The sequence below is a fragment of the Halichoerus grypus genome, chromosome 2, assembly GCF_964656455.1.
Source record: "Halichoerus grypus chromosome 2, mHalGry1.hap1.1, whole genome shotgun sequence".
NCBI classification, from domain to species: domain Eukaryota; kingdom Metazoa; phylum Chordata; class Mammalia; order Carnivora; family Phocidae; genus Halichoerus; species Halichoerus grypus.
Window position 1 is genome coordinate 32,585,711 of NC_135713.1, and position 13,893 is coordinate 32,599,603.

The 13,893-nt window shown below is 37.5% G+C and overlaps 1 protein-coding gene across 1 annotated transcript in view; it reads right to left on the minus strand.

Moving 5' to 3' along the window:
• The window catches only part of OXCT1 (3-oxoacid CoA-transferase 1), a 171,800-nt gene that overhangs the window by 20,185 nt on the left and 137,722 nt on the right, over positions 1-13,893 (minus strand). The gene's annotated exons all lie outside the window — the stretch shown is intronic.

Below are 13,893 nucleotides of genomic sequence, written 5' to 3' on the forward strand. Positions count from 1 at the left end.
TTTGTTCCTTGGTTTTCTTCTGTTGGAGTTCTGTTATCTCCAGAAAAAAATGAGGTGTTGGTACAGAGAGTAATGATTCATAGATCTCTTGCCACAGAGTTGAGTTCTTAATTACTCCAACTGCATTTGGGGAAAGCACAGGGATACTGCATTACAGATAATATTGAACTTTTCAACAATTCAGCAAAATTTTACATTAAATAGTCTTTATGTAGTTCTTCCTTTACTTGACTGAAAACTCCTCAAGGACAGGAATAACATACAACACATGACAGCCTCCTCAAATATCCAGCATGATAGCAGAGGTTCAAATATTGTTCGTTGATTGAGAGAAAAAATGAATGGACTTGTGTTCTGATCAAATGTTTGGTCAGGTATCCAACTGAAAATAACTACGAAGACTGAGGAAAATACTTACTAAGCCTTATTAATTGTACAGAAGACCTTGTAAGAATGTGGGGATTCTTCAGGCCAAAATCTATCTGTAGGAGAAAACCTAGAAGTTTTTCCCTCATAAGAGGAAATCACTTTTACTCTGGGAGCATATGCTGAACCTGGCAAACTTGAACTTCAGTTTTCATGGCCTCACTGGAACAGGAACAGAAGCCACACTCAGAACCTGCTGATGGGGAACTTTAATAAGAGACCTTTCCCTCATAAAGTTCCATTCGCAGTTTAAGTCTGAACCAGATGCAAACCACCTCTTTTCCCAACATGAGGATACTTCAAGGAAAGTTGCTTTGGTGCTGAACAAAAATGGGGAAAATGTCCCTAAAAAGTTATTTTTATAAAGTTGGCCTGGGGCACCTGGGTGGTGCAGTCGGCTGAATGTCTGACGCCTGGTTTCAGCTTAGGTCATGATCTCAGGGTCATGAGATCAAGTCCCCTGCCAGGCTCTGCACTCAGCGTGGAGCCCCCACCCCCTTCCCTCAAATAAATAAATCTTAAAAAAAGAATTGGCCATTATGACAGTTTGCAAGCTAAATTTAAATTCACTAAGAAAATATAACAAATGTACCACACGTGTACAGGATGTAGACGGTAGGGGAGGCGGTGTATGGTAGGAGAGTGGATATGTTAATTTAAAAAAGTTAACTACAGGAGTCCTCAAAAATCTGAAACTGAGTTTTTATCTTAAAAGGTTTCCAGGGGTGCCTGGGTGGCTCAATTGGTCATGTTCAACTCCTGGTTTCAGCTCAGGTCCTGATCTCAGGGTTATGAGGTTGAGTCCCATGGTGGGTTCTGTGCTCAGTGTGGAGTCTACTTGGGATTCTTTCCCCCTCCTTCTCCCTCCCCTCTTGCTCCTTCCCCTGCTCTCTCTCAATAAATAAATAAATGAATACAATCTTTAAAAAGGTTCCAAACTTTTAGTGTTTCATGATCCTCTCTTCAAGTCCCCTCTGAAAGAATGTACCAACATTCTAGGCCTTGAGAATTCCCACAAATATTTTTGTAAGGACATGCACACAGTCAAAACCCAAAAATGCCCAAGGAAACAAGTCTAAAGTAAAATCCAACAGAAATGGAGCTCTGAAAAATTTCAAATGTTGAAATAATAAAACTCATGATTTAAAATAAATCAAATACAAGCTTGAAAATATTTTCAGGAAATATGAAATATAAAATATGGTGTAAGAGATCTGAATGACAATGAGATAGTACTTTCAGAAATGATAAATATAATAATTGTAATAGAAAACTTAATAAGTGGATTTACCAGCAGATCAGATACACCTGAACAAAGTCACCGTAAATTGAAAAATAGGCCAAACAAAACAATTCAAAATGCAGCACAGACAAAAGATATACAGAGTCTGAATGTACAGCTATGAGACAGAGAAGATGAGGTAAGAAGGTGTAACGTACATATAACTGGAGTTCCACAAAGAGGAGAAGAAGAAAGAGACTTGGGCAATATTTGAAGATAATAATGGCTGGCATTTTCCATACCTGAAAAATGACATTGATTCATAGACATAGGAATCTTAAGGAATCCCAAGCAGGATAAATACAAAGAAATGCATATCTAGTCATATCATAGAGACACTGCCCAACAACAAAGACCACTGAGAGATTTAAGGCAGTCAGAGAGAAAAAGATGATTACCACAAAGGAGCAACATTTCAACTAACAGACACCAAGGAAGCTATAGGAGAATGGAATGCAAATCTTCAATTTGCAGAGAAAATACTTGCCAACCAAGATAAGGGAGGGAAAAAAAGATAAGGGAGAAATAAATTCATTTTCAGAAAAAAATGTTTGCCAACAGCAGACTCTCACACAAGGAAATTCTAAAGGAAGAAGTAAAGTGAACACATATCTATGATGCAAGAAGGAATAAAAAGCATAGAAACTGGTACGTATAAGCACACATAAGTGAACATATTTAAGCATAAGTGAGTGATAATAGAAATGCAAGCGCATCCTGTCCAGACCACATAGATATTTTGATCTCTTCTCGCTACTTCCATTACTGCCACCCTAAGCTAAACCAACATCATCTTTTGCTTGGATCGTTGCAATGATCTTTTCTAAAGTGTCCTTCTGGTTCTGCCCTCAGCCAGATTGATCAGTTTAAAATGTAAATCGGTTCATGACATTCCTCTGCTCAAAACTCTCCAATAGCTCCCAAATCAGTCAGAATAAAACATAAAGTCCTTATAGATCTACAAGGCCCACATGATCAGGCCCCACATAACCAAGCCCTCCATTTTGTCTCTGGCTTTATTTCATAATGCTCTTCCTCATTATCTTTATTCCAGTTGAACTGGACTTCCACTGTCCTTGAATCTGCCAGTTATTGTTGCCTCTGGGCCTTTAAAAGTTCTGCTCCCTCTGCCTAGAATGTTTTTCCCTTAGAAATACACAACTCTCTCCATTACTCGAAAGTGACCTTTTCAATGAGACCTGGTGGGAAAAAGACACTCAGAGTATATTCCTTCTATTACTTGGGTGTTTGACGTATAATCATTCTTTAAAGATTGTGGTTTATACACTCCTCTGTGTATTTCAACACTTTACCAGCTGCCTGACCACTATTTGTGACATTCTATTGGTGCAGCTGAGGATTAGCCAACTAAGGTGGTAGTTTTAATTATTTAAGGTGTATTAACTCCTACTCCTTTCCCAAGCTTATGGCAGGCTTTGGAAGTAAATATGTCTAGGGTCAAATTCTACCTTTGCCATTTACTAACCAGCCTTGAGCAATTCCATTAACTTTTCTGAGCCTCTGTAGGGTTGATGACAAACACAAAGTTGTTTTGTTTTGTTTTTAAACATAACAATAGCCATCCCTGGAAACTCATTCAATAGCATTTTTTTTTAAAGATTTTATTTATTTATTTGACAGAGAGAGACAAAGCTAGAGAGGGAACACAAGCAGGGGGAGTGGGAGAGGGAGAAGCAGACTCCTCGCTGAGTAGGGAGCCTGATGCGGGGCTCGATCCCAGGACCCTGGGATCATGACCTTAGCCGAAGGCAGACGCTTAAGGATTGAGCCACCCAGGCGCTCCTCAATAGCATTTTTAAACAATCATTCGTTCCTTTTTAAAAGCTTCTTATCTTCAAAGTCCTTGCTAAAGCTTTGGATTTTGTTTGCTTTTTGTTCCTAAGCCAGGCAATCTGCATAACAACAGTATTTCATTTGAAACTTCCATGCAGTGGTTAAAAACCAGCTGCCTGACCACTATTTGTGACATTCTATTGGTGCAGCTGAGGATTAGCCAACTAAGGTGATAGTTTTAATTATTTAAGGTGTATTAACTCCTAATCCTTTCCCAAGCTTATGGCAGGCTTTGGAAGTAAATATGTCTAGGCTCAAATTCTACCTTTGCCATTTACTAACCAGCCTTGAGCAATTCCATTAACTTTTATGAGCCTTTGTTTCTTCAACTTTGTAGGGTTGATGAAAAAAATATGAAATAAGACAGGTAAGACATCTCTCACCAGTATCTGATACATAATAGATACTCACTAAATGGAAATAATTATTACACCAGAGTACATTTGGCTGATCCAGAGGTGAAGAATATGAGAATGGGGATAGAGGAAGAGTCTAGGAGGGAGAACAGAATCCATTTCTTTCAACAAATACTTTCTTCAAAATGTAGGTAGGATTTAGGTCATTAGACAGTTTTTGTAGGTAGATTCATCTGTGATCACAGGAGCTAAGACAGGAATGTGAGTTTCCTGAGGGATCATTAGGCCAACAATCTTTCAAAGGAGGCTCAGTGCCTCTAGAAAATCTAGCTATATTCTAGAGCCCTCCTGAAGAAATGAGTTGTGTTTTATCTCAGTCTGAACCTACAGCTATGTCTGGCAGCTGAGGCCTTAAAGATCTCCTACATCCCTCAGGAAAGGAAGGCACCATTGGCTCTGTCTTTAAGCCTAGTTCTCTTTCTGCAGCACTTCATGGTTGAAGTTTCCTAGGGAACCCTAAAGATCCCTTCAAATGAAGTCCCTGATGCCATGGTTCTCTCTGCTGCTAGAAGTTCCTCATTTTTTGGTCTTGTATTAGTCCTTTATTCTGTCACATACCTGTGAATTTACATACTGATACTGGCCTTGTATCAATTTACCTCAGAGCTAATCCAGGTTTCTCTGCAAGATTGTGCTCATAATTTTTCTTTGATCTTAGTTTTTGCCTAGTTTTTAAAAATCTGATTCTTACATTTTCCTAGAAGAAATAGGGCCATGAGCTATGTTTCACAATTTATATAGCTGATTATATGTCCTCTGATTTTGTGTGTTATTCCAACAGCTTCCTTCCAAAAGTTCCCTTCCCTACTTTCCATGCTTTGTGTTCTGTCCTTTCATCATGTAGTACTTGCTCTGCTATTATGAAGGATTGGGCATATTGTGATATGAGTAGTATGGATAAGGCAGTATTTTCTCTTTCCCCAAATATTCTGCTTACCTAGAATAGGACCTAATACAAACTTAGTACTATTTGTGTAGAACCTAGCAGATCTTTATAAGAGAAAGAGAAAATGGTATAATGTTGAAAAAGTACTGAGAAGCAAAAAGATGCTCCTTCTGCAACAAAAAGAGTAAATGACTTATTTCTGGAATTGCCTAAAATGAAGTAACTAATATCCAAATCATATTTTTTTCTCTATCCTACTACATACAAAAAAAAATTTTCCCGTACAGATCTGAAAGAGTGATTTTTCTCTCCTGGCCCTTTCTATCCCCCCACTCCAAACAGATTTTGTTTTCCTTTCAACCTGTGAGAGGGGCATTATGTATGCCCTGCATAGTGCTATAGGGGACTTATCTTAATTTTTGTTTTTTATAATTTTTTTTAAGGATTTATTTATTTATTTGTCAGAGAGAGAGAGCACAAGCAGAGGGAGAAACTGGCAGAGGGAGAAGCAGGCTCCCCACTGAATAAGGAGCCGATGTGGGACTCAATCCCAGGACCCTGGGATCATGACCTGAGCTGAAAGCAGATGCTTAACCGACTGAGCCACCCAGGTGTCCTTCTTAATTTTTATTGTATTTATGTCATTTCCCTTGTAGGACTTCAGTAGAACAGATTTATAAGTGAACACACAATTTAAGATGACACTATTATTCTAAACACAGGAGGATGTACTCCATAATTTGAGGCAAAAAAAAATCACTTATTTATCTATGCCTTTAAGAAACTCATCATGTTACTGGAATAAGAAACAAACATGATGAGGATTCAGCAAAGAGATAACCCACTTTACTGAAGAGACACCATTGAGCTAGACCTTGATGAATGGGCAGGATTTAAACATGCAGAAAGACATTCCAGAGAGGTAAAGAGAGAACAGAATGAGCAAAAACTATTAAGTGGGAAGGGATCAAGACCATGTGAATACCAATAAGGTCTTAAGTGTTCTGCTATCTCTACAACTATTCACCAAGTGGTAACATAATAATTTCCAAAAGAACTTTTATTTCCCAAAGATTTACTTAAAACACCTAAGCCATATCACATTAGGAAATTACCATGTAAGATAAAATTATGAATGTCATTTTTATCAAGTAGTAAAAAAAAAAAAAAAGACTTTTCCATCATTTCAGTACATTTCTTCTACTACCATTTACTTATCTTTCTTGTTAAAGTAGTGAATAAAGAGGCTGTGACAGAGTCCAACTTCCTTGCAGAATATTTCTGATTATCTGAACACTCCAGTGACTGAGAGTGCCTTATCCAGCCTAAGGCAACATCAGATTCTGTACTGTGGGAGGTGGGAATGGATTTGGAAGGAATCCAAGTTGGTTGTTGAGAGTCTTGACTATCTAGGATGTAATTTCCTTGGTCCAGCGGGACAGTTCTATGATAGTAGAGATTATGTCTCTCCTGTTCACTAAATATTTCCCAGTCCCTACCATAATGTCTGGTATATTTGTTGAACATAAAATGTTCACTGACCAGGTGGTCTCTTGCAGTTTGGGTCTCTGTACTTATAAAATGAGGAACTGAAGACAGAATCAGGTATGATGTCTTAATGTTCTTTTTTGATGAGACACTCTAAGGTAGAGTTCACATAGTGACCCACAAACAGGTTTTGTTTGATCTGCACAGTGACCAAAATTTTTAAATTAAATGCCAAAAATCTAAAGGTTCACATATCAAATATACATGAAAAATCAAATGACATTACAATATTGTGCCAAGCAATTTGCTTGCCTGATGCCAGTCAGGTTGTTTAAATTGGGCCTGCTCTCTCTAATATACTACACTCCATTTTACTTACTCCCTATTACTTACTACAGCTCATTTCTCTGGTCCCTATAGACATTTGACTTTGTGATACTCTTTCATAAAATTCTCTTCCCATTTAATACATGGGAGTATAGACACACCAAAAAATTGTGTAATTATATTCAGGCCTCCATTAAGTATCAAAACCCGAAAATGGCAGTCAAATCTACCGAGACTTTCATCTAAGCAATTATGTATTCCTCCTAGCTTTGAATTTCTCCTCACTGCCAAGGCTTTGCTGTCCCTAATGTCAAAGCCTTTTCAAGATTCATTTGGAAAAGAAAAAAATGTGAAATTCTATACAATTATAAAGTAGTTTTTGTAGAAACTGTAGCAGCATCTATATTTTACAATTCTGAATCCATGATTTTAAAGATTAATTTTTCCATGAAGCATTAGCTATACTCACTCATGCTATCAAATTAAATAATTTCCCTCACCCAGACCCTAGATTGTTTTTTGTGTTGTTTTGAATGACTAATGTTAAGAGTCTGAGAGGCTTTTGGTCCATTGTCAAAGGTCCATCTTCTATGGTCTATGAGGAGGCTGCTTTTAGAGGAGAGTGGAAGTCCATGCTTTTATTAACAGAAGAGGGAAACAGGCTTCCAAGATTTGGGCATGTGCTCATGGTCACAAAGTAGTTAAGTGGCAAAACTAGAAATAAAACCAATATCCCTTAGCTGCCATTTGAACTCCTTCTTCATTACCCCTTGCTGACCATGTCCCCCATCGCCACTCTTTCCTTTTCAGTGCTATAGGGAGAACCATTACTTTCCAGAACAATGGTGGTAATAAGTTTAATCAAGGCCCATTCTACTAAGGACAGAGATGTCAACACACTTGTGGAATTTCACAGTTTGCATAGCTTTTTGCTTATTTCTCTAGAATCCTTCCTATCTAAAAATTGAACTGTTACTCCTCGAAAAGACACTGGTTGAAAATAGAATTTCACAAAAACTAATGATGTAATGTATGGTGATTAACATAACAATAAAAAATTAAAAAAAAAGAAAATGGAATTTCACTGGAAAATTCCACTGCTTTAATGTTGGCCATGGCTAAACTTTAGTCTGTATTGGAGAATGGCCAAAGCATCTGAGAAGTTAATTGTTCTGTTATCAGTCTATTAACCAATTAATTAAGATTGATCACCAAATTACGGACCCTCATTGTGTGTGTGTGTGTGTGTGTGTGTGTGTGGTGGGGGAGGGAGCATTATAGGGTCTCTAAAAGATAAACAAGGCCTAGGGAACAATTACTTTCCAATCTGTGTGAGACTAATTGAAAATACAGTAGGAATTCAGTAATGAGACTAATAGAGTGCTCTGGATTAAACTGAGCAGGCTGCTTGGAAGAGATGGGACTCCATCTGGGTCTTAAAGTAGAAGGAGATTACAGGTAAGTGCAAAGGAAGAAAGGTAGTGAAAATGCATGAGAATTTATACCAAAACAGGAGCAAGCATAGAGGGTCTACAGGCTGCAAACAAGTGGCCCTTAATTACTATAGGAGTGTGTGGGAAGTAGCAGAGAAAATAGTAGTAGGTAGGGTGGGACAAGACATAGTGTTTAGGACTGAATAACTTTCAAGGAAGTGACTGAGTATCTAAATCTAAAAATAACCAAATCAAAGATAAATAAAAATAAAATACATTTAATATATACATAAAAAATAAAAAATAAAGTGCACCTGGGTGGCTCAGATGGTTAAGCATCTGCCTTTGGCTCAGGTCATGATCCTGGAATCGAGTCCTGCGCCGGGCTCCAGGGACCCACTTCTCCTTCTGCCTCTGCCTCTTTCTCTCTCTCTCATGAATAAATAAAATCTTTAAAATATATATATAAAATAAAATAACAAAATAGCCCAAACCTAAAATAAACATTATTTGTTCATCTTGTTTAATGATGGCATTCTCTACTAATAACACTGTATTCCATTCTAGGATAACCACTCCCTCCATCCCACCACTATATACATGTTGTATTTGTCATTATAGACCTCAGATGTGCCCACCTAAAAGAACCTGTTTCCTAAAGAAATTTGTTTACTTTCCAGGCTTTGAGATGCAAGACCCAGGTATTTACTCTGAGAGCTGAATTTCACTCAAATTCTTTCATGACATTTTGTGCCTTTCTGTAGACTGGGCAATGGTAAAATGGACCTTTGCCCCATTTTAAGTAAATCAGCTGCTACTTGCAGACTTGTTTCTAGGGCAAGTTTCCTTTTTGGTTTGTTTTTAAAGCCTTATGATTTATGTTTATCAGTACTGACATTTTTGGAAAGGAAGAAAAAACAAATTCTATATTTAAGAAGGAGAGTAATGGTGAAAGGAATAAGTGTATAGTCAGCTCTTTCTCCCTATTTCCTTCCCTCTCTTCCTTTCTGGCTTTTTCTTTCCTTTCTTCCTCCTTTCTTCTATCTATCTATCTATCTATCTATCTATCTATCTATCTATCTATCATCTATCTATGCATTACCTTATATTCGCTACTTAAACCATAATTGATTACAGCAGCTTTATTGACCCTTAGGGGAGAAGATGGCTTTTTGTTTGGTCAAATACCTTGATCAACTAGTTTGGGCACCCAGATAGCAATCTGGAAGGAGAGAGATAAGTAAAGAGAGAACAAACTGTTCCACAAACACAAAATAAAAAGGAATTTGCAGATACAAAAAAATGGGGGTGGGAAGGGAATGAAAAGAAGAAGGAGCTAATCATTAATATGGCAGGAGGGACCTCCAGAGCCGTATCACATACAGAGAGACTTCTGGGGGCAGGAATAGCCAGATGACCACTAAATATTGCTAAACACCTCTTCTCTATCATTCCAAACTTAAGCTAAATCTCTACCCATAAAAGTTACTTGTGTAACTTTTGGGGAAAGTTAGGAAAGCAAGTTGCAGCCCATGAATATACCAATGGAAGAGAACAGCAGGTGGATATGAGGCATGAGTGAAATGAAGAACTCAGAAGGAATAAGAACTTACAGCAAGGTCTGATCATGAGAATGTCAACTCCCTGGAATTTGAAGAAATCTTGGAGAGTACATCAGCATTTCCATTTGATAGGAACAGGAGCTTAAAGCAAATTTAATACAACTCTCAGGTAAAATAATGTCATTGTACATATAGAAGATATCTACACACTCATCTATATGTCCACATCTATATCTTTATCCAAAGATAGATATACCATCTCGGTGTTTATGTTCCTTGTAAGTTAGATCATGGTTTTAAGTGCTTGTTATGAAACTTAAGTTATTAATATATTAACCATCTCAGAGCCATTTACATTGCAACTTTCTTTAATTCTATGTTTTTAAATATCTACAGGTCACCTCTACCTTGGCAAACATAATATCCCATAATTCTCCCCTCTTCCTTCCTTTCTTATTTTGGTCTCTGGCCATATCATTCTTCCAGTTTCCTAATTAATAGATTGAAGACTTTCTTTGGCAACTCTTTCTTTTTCTGTACATTCCTCAAGCAAGCCTTTGGGTATTTCCTTTACAATATGTTCTATATGAGTGCCCTTGGTTTAGTAATCTTATTTACTAATAATTATAGGTTCCCATTACTTTTATTCTCAATTGTTAAAATTTGTTAATTAGTCTCCCCACCTTGAGTCTCCCTTCTTCAACAACCATCTCTGGTTCCAAACCATCTGTGTTGAGTTTCTATTTAGCTAAACTGGAAGTATATTTCCCGTAATTCCCTTCCCTGCACAGTTCTGCATTAGCAACCGGAGAAAATTGTGTGAGATTGGGAAAATGAATGGGGCAGATGACACCACATTCTGAAAGCTGGTGTACAGCATCAGGTGCTTTGCAGCTTGTAATGTGAGCCAGCAGATCAGTTGATCTGATATATTCTGTATGAGTGTAAGGTGTTGGGTGACCAAATGATGCAGCGATAGTGATTTGTACTACATTCCTATTCAACTTATTTGGCCTGTGCAGACAACAAACAGATCTTGGAGAAAGACAACAGATTATCTTAAACTTAATCAGGTAGTGACTCCAATTGTAGCTGTTGTTCCAGATGTGGTTTCATTGCTGGAGTAAATCAATACACCCCCTGGCACCTGGAATGTAGCTACTAATATGACAAACGCTTTTTCCTCTGTGTCTTTTGGTAAAGACCATCAGGAGCAGTTTTTTTGTAGTTCACAGAGCTTACTTTCTTATCTCAGGGAGTCTATCAATCAATTCTCCAGTCCTATATCATAATATAGTCTGTAGGGATCTTGACTACGTCCCCATTAAACAGGACATCACACTGGTCTATTACATTGATGATAATGTCCTGATTGAATCTGATGAGCAGGAAGCAGCAACTGGTTTAGATACCTTGGTAAGACATATGTATGCCTAAACCCCCCAAACATTCAGGGGCTTGTGACCTTGGTGAAATTTGTAGAGCCCCAGTTATCTGGGTATATCAAGATATTCCTTCCAAGGTGATAAATAAGGTGGCATCTGGTCCATCCTACCACTGGAAAAGGGGCACAACACATACTAAGTCTCTTTGGATTTCTGAGGCAGCATATAATTAATTTGGGCATGCTCCTCATACCTATTTACCAAGTAACCCAAAAGTTGGCCAGTTTTCAGTGGGGGCCAGAATAAAAAGGCTCTGTAACTTGTCCAGGCTGCTATGCAAGCCTTCTGTGGCTTGAGTCACATGACAAGGATTCAATGGCATCTGATGTAATGGTAAGAGATAAGAATACTGTATGGTATCTTTTATAGGTCCCTTCTCTGTAAGTCAGTAACAGTACAAACCTTTAGGATTCTGAAGCAAGCTATCCCATCCTCTGCACAACTGCAGAGGATGAGAGAGCTTTTTTTTTCTTTTTGAAAAATAGCGTCTGGTTTTCCACAGGCCCTAGCAGAGGCTGAGTACTTGAGCATGAGCACCAAGTTACCAAGGAACCTGATTTATGTTTGTCAGAACTGTCTCTGGGTTAGGGTTAGCCATAAAAGAAATTTCCATGTGATTTGGAAGCAGAAATGAAGCAAAAGTTATGGACATTGTTACTAATCTGTTGGCGCATTTGTTGGTATGGATCAATAGCCAGGATGGTAGCTCCTGCAGTTTCTGCCAGATGTCCTTCTTCAGCTTCTCCCAGTCCTGAACCAGGTGTGCATGTCCCTCCATGGGGAAGGATGCTGGCTTCTCCAGGCCATACTTGTGCTCAAAGTTGGAGGAGAAAACACAAACGGGGGTTCTAGTTTATCTGCATGGCTTCCCTTTTGTCCTCACTTCCCCAGCTTCACATTCAGCTTTTCTTCCCAAATGCCTACCCTGCTAGCCTACTTTAGGCCACCACCAGACACAGGTAATGTTCTCTCAGAAAATTCTACCCTAACTCCCTCACTAACTGTATAAATTCTAATTCCTATGGAAGCCTCTTACTCCTTTCTTCTCATAGTGGTTCTGCTTCATTAAATAAACCCTAACTAAAACACTACCATTGTACTTTCAAACTTACATACCTGTTTAAAAAAAATTATTTGATTCAAGTATAATTAACATACAGTGTTATATTACTTTTAGGTGTACAATATAATGATTCAACAATTTTATACATTACTCAGTGCTCATCATGGTAAGTGTACTCTATCCCCTTCACCTATTTCACCCATCCTCTGACCTGCCTCCCCTCTGGCAACCACCAGTTGGTTCTCTATATTTAAGAGTCTGGGTTTTTTTGTATCTTTTTTTTTCTTTTTTCATTTGTTTTGTTTCTTAAATTCCACATGAGTAAAATCATATAGTAGTTGTCTTTCTCTGACTTATTTGCTTAACATTATATACTCTAGATCCATCCATGCTGTTGCAAATGGCGATTTTATTCTTTCTCATGGTTAAGTAATATCCCATTGTATGTATGTATGTATGTATGTATGTATCTATCTATCTATTTATATATCACATCTTCTTTATTCATTCACCTATAGATGGACACTTGGGTTGCTTCCATATCTTGGCTATTGTAAATAATGCTGCAGTAAACATAGAGGTGCATATATCTTTTCATATCTGTCTTTTTATTTTCTTTGGGTAAATACCCGGTAGTGGAATTACTGGATCATATGGTAATTCTATTTGAAATTTTTTGAGGAAATTCCGTACTGTCAACTTTCCATATTTTATATTTAAAGTGGTTCTCTTATAAGCTCATAAGTTGGGTTTTATATATTCACAACCACTAAAAAATCTTTTAATTGGAATATTTATTCTGTATTTATTGTTATTTCTGATACATTTGTATTTGTATACAACTTTTTCTTCAATTTGTTCCGCATGTTCAATATTCCTTTTACTTTACTTCCTTTTTCTTTTTTTTTTTTTGCCTTCTTTTGAATTAATCCAGTACTTTTGTTGTTAGTTTTACATTCTTTCACTATTTTTTTAGTGGTTACACTCATGAATCTTTAATTTACTCAAGTTTAACAAAACAAATATATTCACATTTCCTGCAGTTACTGATATATTTGGGCTTACATATGCCAATTTATGATTTTATTTCCATTTGTTCTAGTGTTTTATGTAACTTTTCCTTTATTATTTTTTGGGTCCCTCAATCCCTCACTGGTGACCCAAAGCCTTTTGCCCAAAAGTGGCTAAAATGACCAGGGGTTAGAGAAGTTTCCTCTTGATATAGGGGTCTCAGGAACCGTGCTACCAAAATCCACTGGTAAAGCCCCGATTTGGGCTACAATTAGAATGAGAAACTGTAAAAGTACATGAGCTGATAGAGTTATGAAAGTCAGAATATTTAAGCAGGTGTTATATAAGGAGGTTGTGTCAACTTTACTTGAAAGTTTTATGGGAATGGATATTATGTCTGGCCAGGGAACACTTCCCCTACCCAGCATTGTAAAACCAAAACCTGTTGATAAAGTCCTAATGGAGGCTACAGTTAGGAATATAAGAGTTGATGGAATCAAGGTAGAAGTTTGTAGGAGAATTTGTATGTTTGAACAGGCTTTTTGTGAAGTGGTTGCAACTCTTTTACCTGATTGTATTATGGGTATGGACATTTTATCTCACTGGGGAATGTTTCCCCTACCTAGTATTGTAAAACAGAAGACATGCAAATCTGCCCTTCAAGCAATATGAATTGGACTTGCTAACTGGGAAGGTAAAG